At 40.4% G+C, this 8,581-nt stretch overlaps 1 protein-coding gene across 1 annotated transcript in view; it reads right to left on the bottom strand.

The window, feature by feature from the left end:
• The window catches only part of GRIK2 (glutamate ionotropic receptor kainate type subunit 2), a 754,527-nt gene that overhangs the window by 435,716 nt on the left and 310,230 nt on the right, over window positions 1–8,581 (bottom strand). The gene's annotated exons all lie outside the window — the stretch shown is intronic.

Raw genomic sequence — 8,581 nt, 5'->3', positions numbered from 1 at the left:
GCTGTGTTGTTTTGAACAAAGTACTATATCCTTAATTATTTATTCACCCTAGCTTGTAGGAAGCTGATAACTTCCCTAAGAAACCCCCATCATAGAGTATTGTCTGTGCATTCCATATGGGCATTGCAATGGATTACTGAACTCAACAGAGGGGTCAGTTGTTCTGAGAGGACCAGAGAGTGTGTGAATCGGGTTATAAAGGATGGAAGGTGGAATCATGTCTGACCTCTGCCTAGAAGTAATATCCTTGGGATTCTCCTGCTTTCTAGTGTAGCCAGAGGAAGGAGATCAGATATGCGCTCATGGCATCTACTCTTTTACTGTATATACAATTTGGTTCCTATGCAATTGTAAAATAACTGTCCTTAATAAAGGACTCTAAGTAACCCGATCAAACAATTTTTACTTAACAAAACAAAAACAACAGAAAATATGGGGGAAGGGAGACAGCAGTCGGTGTGAGATATAAAAATAATAACAATTTATAATCTATCAAGGGGTTACCAGTGAAGGGGAGGAAGGGGGAAAAATGAGGAGCTGATACCAAAGGCTCAATAGAAAGTAAATGTCTCGGAAAGAATGAGGGCAGCATATGTACAAAACTGTCTGATACAAGTGATGTATGGATTGTAACAAGAATTGTAAGAGCCCCCAATAAAATGATCTTTTCATTTAAAAAATAACTGGCTTCTACAATATTATTTCCTACATATAACATTAGCTTCAATATTAAATATAGATGAAGTATTAGAAAAGGACACATTTTTCTTCAGCATGGGTTCCCAAACCTATTTTGCCTACTGCCCTCTTTTCAGAAAACCATAATAACCCAAAACAAAAACTCAGCATCACTTTGGCAATGCAAAATGTTCATACTGTAGCCCCTCCTCCAGGATAAAGAATGGTATCTGATTTTGCAGGTCCCTGGATCTTTCCGGCCTCACCTATGGGTCAGAATCACCCACTTTGGGAAACACTGTTCTACAGAAACATATGGTTTTTTTTTTTTCAGAAACATATGTTTTTTAACTATGTCAAAAGAAGATATTTTCAACAGGTCAGATAACTGTGATGTATTTGAAAATAAAATGCATTAAACATATTCTTTTATTCAATTTTAATGTAATGAAGTCCATTTAAAAACAGATGCAGAAGTCCCAGTAGCTAAGAGTGTGAAGATAAAATGAGATCATTCAATTCTATTCTTGCTGATACCAAAGTAAGCAATTTTCTTTTTTCCTCTTCCTAAATATCCTAGTCTTCGAACCCTTTATCTTTTCTTTCTCTCATTTCTAACTTTCCAATTCTCTCTTTTTATCTGTCCTGAAAAAAATTTTCAGGGATATTAGCATGACAGTAATGTAATAAACAGATACTGGCCAATAAATTATCTGAAAGAGTTTTCTCTCATTATATCTATTTGGAAGCAGACATAAAAATACACTTTAAATAACTAAAAAATATTGTGTTTTAGAATAGAATATGAAATTTTGAAAAACCTAAAGCCGAATGCACACTATGTTACAATGCAACTAATGACACAATTAACAACTTGAACAATGTTCAATATTTTCATCCTGAAAGAAGACACACCATTTTAAACATATGTTATTTCACCCAGATACTTAGCATCTACTCTCACAAAGAGTTAAAGTTTCAGAAGCCCACCATTCTACCCTGACCAATAGGGCATTATAGGTCAAAATCAACTCAATGGCAGCACGTATTTTTGTGAATTTGAAAAGAAAGTGGCAGTTTTCATATCCTTATATTAATAACAAGGGAACAATGCCACAATTTAATAAAAGGAACTGGTTACTAAATTTGTTCTTGGAAGATATTTTGACACCAATTTAGACCCAAAAAATTAGCATTGTCACAGTGTAAAAAAGGTTTTACTACATTAACTTGTTACCAAAGAAAAAGGAAGTATGTAGTTATAGATCTGCCCTGCAGTTGTGAATTGAAAAATCTTGACTGACTCAAAAATAGAAATGTTCTGAATGACAAAAGCCACAAATATTATTTGTAGAGTTCATCCTAAGTATAAACACTGCCAAGTGTTTGCAAGTCTCTTAAGAGCTCAGGTGGGTAGTCCATTGAGCCATCGGGCACAATACATGTTTACTTATTCTCTTCACACATATACCTCCCTGCTGGCATTAATGTAACAGAATCTGTTTGCCAGCTTCCCTGAGGAAGGATATTGAAGAGTTGAAAAACAAACGAATAAACAAAACACTACTACTTATAGGAGCTGCCATCTCCAACATGAGGATTTGAATGAATCGTTGTCTTCATTCACTGATTCAGTTTTTATTGACTGCATGTCTACTATGTATAAGATACTGCTTTTCTGTAAATAAGTTGGAATAATGATATTCATTTAGTCTCCAAGTTCATGTGATAGGGCTTGGATTTATCTGTTTTTCTATATACCTAGGAAGATTCTATTAAACTATTCACACTAAATTTCTAGAAAAAAAATGGTTCTGCATCTCGATCGGATAGAAACTATCTAGAGAGCTGTTAGAATACTGACAGTGGGATCAAGACTGATGTGCTGACTTCCCACGCCTCTGCACCAGGTCCTTAGGCTCCTGGCCTGCCTACCAAGACTTCACTGCTGTGTCCTCCCGACACTGCTGCACATTTATCATACGTTCACCTAGATTCTTTCACTGGCATTTAGTTACTACATCCCCATACAAATTTTGTTATTTAAAAACCCCGTTTTAAAAAGTGTGTTCATAAAATGGATGGTGCACTCAAAATATCCAAAAATCGATGGTTATTCATCTTCTTATACGGAACGTTAAAAGAGACGCAATGACGTAATCTATGTGGGTGGGGGTTTTTTGGTGTTGGGGCTGTTTTTTCTGGTATATCTAAATAATTTTTATTTTCATGAATGCATTTGAAATGTTGATATGTTGCGCTACCAATGCTGCTATCACTAAGGTGCACGATTCTTTCCTCAGGTGGTTTGGCTAGTTTTTTTATTAATACTTTTATTGGGGGCTCTTACATCTCTTATCACAATCCATACATTCATCCAGTGTGTCAAGCACATTTGCACATATGCTGCCATCATCATTTTCAAAGCATTCTCTTCCCACTGGAACCCCTGATATATGCTCCCCTTTTCTTCCTCCACCCCGCCCTCCCTCATGAACCCTTGATAAGTTATAGATTATTTTTTCCATAGCTTACATCCTCCTCCTTTGCCTCTCACCCTTCTCCATTATTCGTCCCTTGGGAGGGGGTTCTACTTGACCCTGGTGTTCGAATGGCCGGGGTTTGTAAGCCCTAAGGAAAATGGGCTTCAACAACAGCAACGTTTTAAAATCTCCAATTACCTATCTATTTCCCTCGGTGGGTCTCTTTTGGCACCCCTTCACCCCATATCTTCCCTCTACAATTTATCACATCCTAAAAGGGCACATTTTCAAAAAGATTACCCTAATCAAGCACGTCCTACACAAACAGATGTGCCTACTTCATAAAAAGAAACACTTGATGTTTGTTTTGGTGTTGTTTAAGAAAAGGAATTAAGGCATTCAAGATCATTGGCATGGTTTCTATGTAGGCCCGTCCTATGATCCTTTTGTTCTCCATTATGACTAATCTGTTAGAAGAAATGAAGAGCCAGCTCTACTTTGTGGTAAATGAGGTTGACATAAATAATTTCCAAGTATAGTTATTAGAAATATCATTTCCTTTAACAAATTTGGCATCTGCTTAAGTTATTTAATGACAGAGTAGAATTATCACTCCTTAAAACAATCTTTTAATTAAAATACCCCCTTTTCCCTAATGTAATTAGTTGATGTAACGATAGTAAGAAAAAGCAGCGCTCTGCACAGATGGGCCCCTGAAAATCTTCTAACAAAGACCAGCACCGCATTGCAATCATCCCCTTATTCTGGTAGATGAGAAACATTCTATTTCCTCTGATTCCTTCCCTGAGAGTATATATTTTTAACCTTTTCCTACTTTCAGTTCTTTCAGCAGGAGCTGAAATCAAGATTTATCTTAAGCTCACAGGGACAGAGGTCTAAGCTGCTCTTTTCAGAAGTTGCCATCAATTTAGCTTTTAAGGGGAATCCAGAAGGAGCCATTTCTGCTCCCTCCAGCTGGCTCTCTCTTCGAAAGAGATCAGTCACACCAGCTCTCAGGCAGGCCCCGCTTCCCAGCACCCCAGTAAGGGAGTCCCAAGCTTCCTCTCCCACCCAGGTATCCACTTCTGCAGCCACTCAAACTAGAGCTTTGCCACCTGGCTTAATCGTGAGGTTACATTTATCATTTGTGCTAACCCAATCTTTCTGCAACTCAGATTCCTCGTAAACACATTGCATAATAAGCTATAGAAATATGACTTTTCTGCATTCAATGTTTCATCATCACCTCTTTTTTCAATTGGGAAAAAAGTAATACTTTGGGAGGCCATAAAAAGTAATCAACTGAGAGCCCAAATGATGGCATTGCAAAGAATTATTTCTATTAGAATTCTATATTGAGCTGTAGGAGTATTTTCAAGCAAACTAAATAACATGCAGTTTTCCTTCTGTAGGGCATAAAGGGAGCTTGTTAAGTTCAGATAGAGTTGAAAATAAAGAAAATTAGTGTCTAGCAGAGGAAGGGAAGATGAGAGGAATATTTCTAAGTGGTTTTGACCTTATCAGAAGAAGGAAAGAAGTCTATATAAATTAAGATTAGAGGGTTAATTTTCAGGAAATATCTGTAAAGTTGAACCTTTATCACAGACAAAGTATCTCTTTTCGTTTTGAAATCTGCTATTTAAAAATATGTTCATTAGAGCCATCCCACTGCCCTCAGTGGATTTCCACTCAGAGCAACCCTAGATAGGACTCTGCAGATGGTAAAGCAATCTCAGAACAACTGTGTCTTTCTCCAAAGCAGGGGCTGGCGGACTTGAACTGCCTGGTAACCAGCAGCCCAAGGCCTGACCCACAGCCCCAACAAGGATCATTCTAAGTAGGATCAAATCAAAACCAAACGCACTGCCAGACCAAACAAATGCAAGACTGAGAAAACCAAAAGCACTTTAGTGTGACAGATCAAGAAGCCCAGCGGCATCTGCGTTGAATTCACAATCCAAGGTCAAATGACTGTGAGTGGCTTCTTGGATCACTGAGCTAAGAATGATTTGGGACCAGTTTCAAGTCCAGAAGAACCTCTGGAGGCATAGTGGTGATGTGACTGGCTGCTAACCCATGGTTCGCAGGTGGAGCCCACCGGGCATTCCTCAAGAGAAAGCGAGGTCTTCCTCTCCCCTAAAGATTGATGGCTTCAGAAACCTTCCGAACAATATGCTACTTTTCCATAACCGGTCGCTATGAATCCAAGTTCACCCAGGGGTGGTGGCTATTGAGCTGAGGAGCTTGGTGCAGTAAGGAATTTCAGCCTTGGTGGTAGGAAGTCACGCTGGCATACCTGACCTGAACAAACATTTTTAGGGTTCCCAAACACTCTTCTTCATATTATTTTACTGATTTCAAGTTTTTCCAGGCTTCAAGATGGAAAATATACAGCAGCCCATACATGCTAGGCATCATGTTATCTCTTAGAGCCAGAATCAAACGGGTTCAACATAGTGGTAGGCACAATGTACTCTAATAAGTAGCGCCCAAACAGGAATTCTGACTATTAACATACATACTGAAAACATGAAGTGGGGCTCATGTCGATAGTCTATAGGCAACTCATAAAAAGGCTGGATTTTCTTCCCCTATCAAGTATTTTTCATATCTTGAAATACTTTGATTACCTTTGTTCTCAGAAGAGAAAGCTTTCATTTCCTCTCTTAGAGAAACTCACTTTAAATGCAAATGCTCATGTGCATATATACCTGCAAACACACAAGCGCTTCACTCCTCTGCTTTCCAAGAATTCACCTTGGGAATTCTTTTAAACCTCTGCCTTGACAAACTCCCTACTCTTCAGGATAGTGGAAATGAAGAAGGCAGGAAGGCCCAGAACAGACTTTGGTGCCTCACTATCTTCTGTGAGAGTAGTTAGATTAAACTATCCTTACCAGCCTTTGAAATATGCAGTTCTTAGGCTGGATTTAATACATATGAAATTCCAAAGCATGAGGCACTTTATGAAAGGCGCCGGTGACTGTAGGCCAAGTGGAGCAAGACGGCATGTGTTCCAGACAACGAGTCAATTTAAAGTAAGTTATAAAGAAAAAATACAGAGAGCACGATAGAGTCCTGCTTCAAGGGAACACCATGCTATGATCAGGAAAGGAAGTCAGGTTCAGGATGGGAACAAAGCAGACAGAGAGTGTGAGAACCCTACCTTGTCCTTGACACTGAGTCCAAGCTGAAAGACTAGACCCAAACCATGCCATACTGGCCCTGACTAGTCCTAGCCTACCTGAGAAAACAGATTGAACTAAGGTTACTAATGGAATGTATCAATGATCCCATCAGAGATCAATGTTGGGAAAGACAGTAGCTGCCAGCGCAACTTATCTGAAAGTCAACACCAAAATAGAATTGTCCTGTTTGTGCTCTCATGCCATGAAAAAAAATTGCATGCCACTTATTAAACAGTAAAGTGTTTTTGATTGTGCCAGGTGAACCCCTTTGACCTCGAAAGCCTCAGGGTTTAAGTACAGTGGTCAGTTTTCCATCAGGAGGCATTGGTTTGTGAAAAGCTAGTCAAATTAATTTCACATTTTATTCCTTCCTCCTTGTTTACGACTATTAACATCTCCTTGTATCCGATTCAAGAGAGAAATAGGCACATTAGTGCCCATTTCCAACTGATATAACCTTAAGTGCTATGCTCCCTGGGGGCACCATGGTCACAGCAAATGCATTTTTCCTAGGCTGACCCAGCCTTAGGTAGTCTATCATGTAATTTTTCTTGTTCCCATCCATAGTTACTGAATGTGGGCATATAAAAATGCATGACAATACAGTGAGAAGGCAGAGGTATTTTTCGGGATACTCTTGGGCTACACGTGGAGCCCCAATTCTCACTGGCTCAAGCACTGAACAAAAGCTCCAAGCACGGCAGGAGGGAGGGGCATAAACAGGCCCTTTGGAAGGGTTTCCTCATTGCTCAGATCTGCTTCCCTGTGTGGCTCTCATTACCCCTTGCTCTTTTCTTACTTGAAAGCACAGATGGCCAATGGAATCCTGCTCTCAGAAAGAGACTGTCTTTAAATGATCTATCGTAATCCTAGGAAGGATTCTGGCCAAGATGAGGACTCGTTGGCAAAGGAAGGGGGCACTGAAGTTGCCTGATTGCTCTTGAAATATTAGTGGTTTTCCCAAAAGGATTTTTGGTACACACACACAGCAGACATGCATCACCACAGTATTAGAAACACTAAGAATAGAATGATTTAGTTTTGCTTTCAGGTCTGGGTTTACTAATTGCAAATCAATGACTATATATAATTAAATTCCGTTCAGGATTTTTTGGCCAACCCAGCACCCAGACAGCCAGCATTGTCTAGCTATGCCCTCCCAGTGTAGTCCTCCTCCGACTTCCTCGAACACTCTCCACAGACTGGATTCCGGGCAATGTCACTGACCCACCCCCAGTGGGACAGGCACACCTCATTGTCCAATTCCCTGGGCCACATAGCAGGCTCCTTTCTATGTGGACAATCCTGCCCAGATGTACACCTGTCCTTCTGTCACTCTACCTGCCCTCTCTGCTTGCGGTAACCCAACTTTAGCTCTCCAGCCAGTAGCTGATGAGGCCGCCTGCTGTCTTTTAATCCCACTTGTGTCCAGGTCAGTGCAGTTATGAGGCAGCAAATGATCCTTCCCAGCGCGTCCTTTGGCTCTGTCCCAGAATGCTGCTGCTGCTACCAGTTTTATCCTGTACCTTAATACATCAAATATGATTTAAAGTTGACAGTGATGAAACTGCTTATAAAGTTTTAAGTGTTGGGCCCACATTCACAATAATTATCATCAGTACGGTGTGCAGGTGGGAATACATACCAAGTGCCATCTAACTGTTCCAAACAGAATTTTTGTGTATCAAAATTAAAATAAAACATCACTAGCTTCTGTGGTAAAGTGAAGTTAATTAGGTATGTCCCTTCTATCCATTTATCTGTAACTTCCTCAAAATGATTGGACAGGACCACAGAACTAAGGTGCACTGGGCTCCAGTACAAGGATTTGGGTTGATTAGAAGAATGAGGTACCACAGAAACAGGCAGAGAGCTTTCTGGGACCGAGAAAGAACAGCCAAAAGTGGAGCACATGTGAAATCCCCATCTGACAGAGCAGGGGCTGCAGGGCTGAGGCCAGCAACTAGGACATTGCTAGGCAGAGCTAGAGATGGGCTTGCTGGTCCATTGAACCAGGCAGAGGCCAAGGGACCACGAGGCCAAAAGGCTGAGGAGCAGAGAGATACTTGGCCGCTGGCTAAGGAGAAGAGCTACTGTGGCTCAATGACTGGCACCTCACTGGTGTATCATCCTGGCTTCTTTCTGTTCTTGTTCTTGTTAGGTGGCTGACTCTTCACAACCGGAAGCACAACAGAACAAGACCGTGCCCGCGCCATCTTCACAATGGTTCCC

This window comes from Echinops telfairi, unplaced genomic scaffold (assembly GCF_000313985.2).
Source record: "Echinops telfairi isolate 266 unplaced genomic scaffold, ASM31398v2 ScPeMD7_3533;HRSCAF=4204_0, whole genome shotgun sequence".
NCBI classification, from domain to species: Eukaryota; Metazoa; Chordata; class Mammalia; order Afrosoricida; family Tenrecidae; genus Echinops; species Echinops telfairi.
Note: the sequence above shows the minus strand (reverse complement) of the source record. Positions and strands in the feature narration are given on the sequence as shown.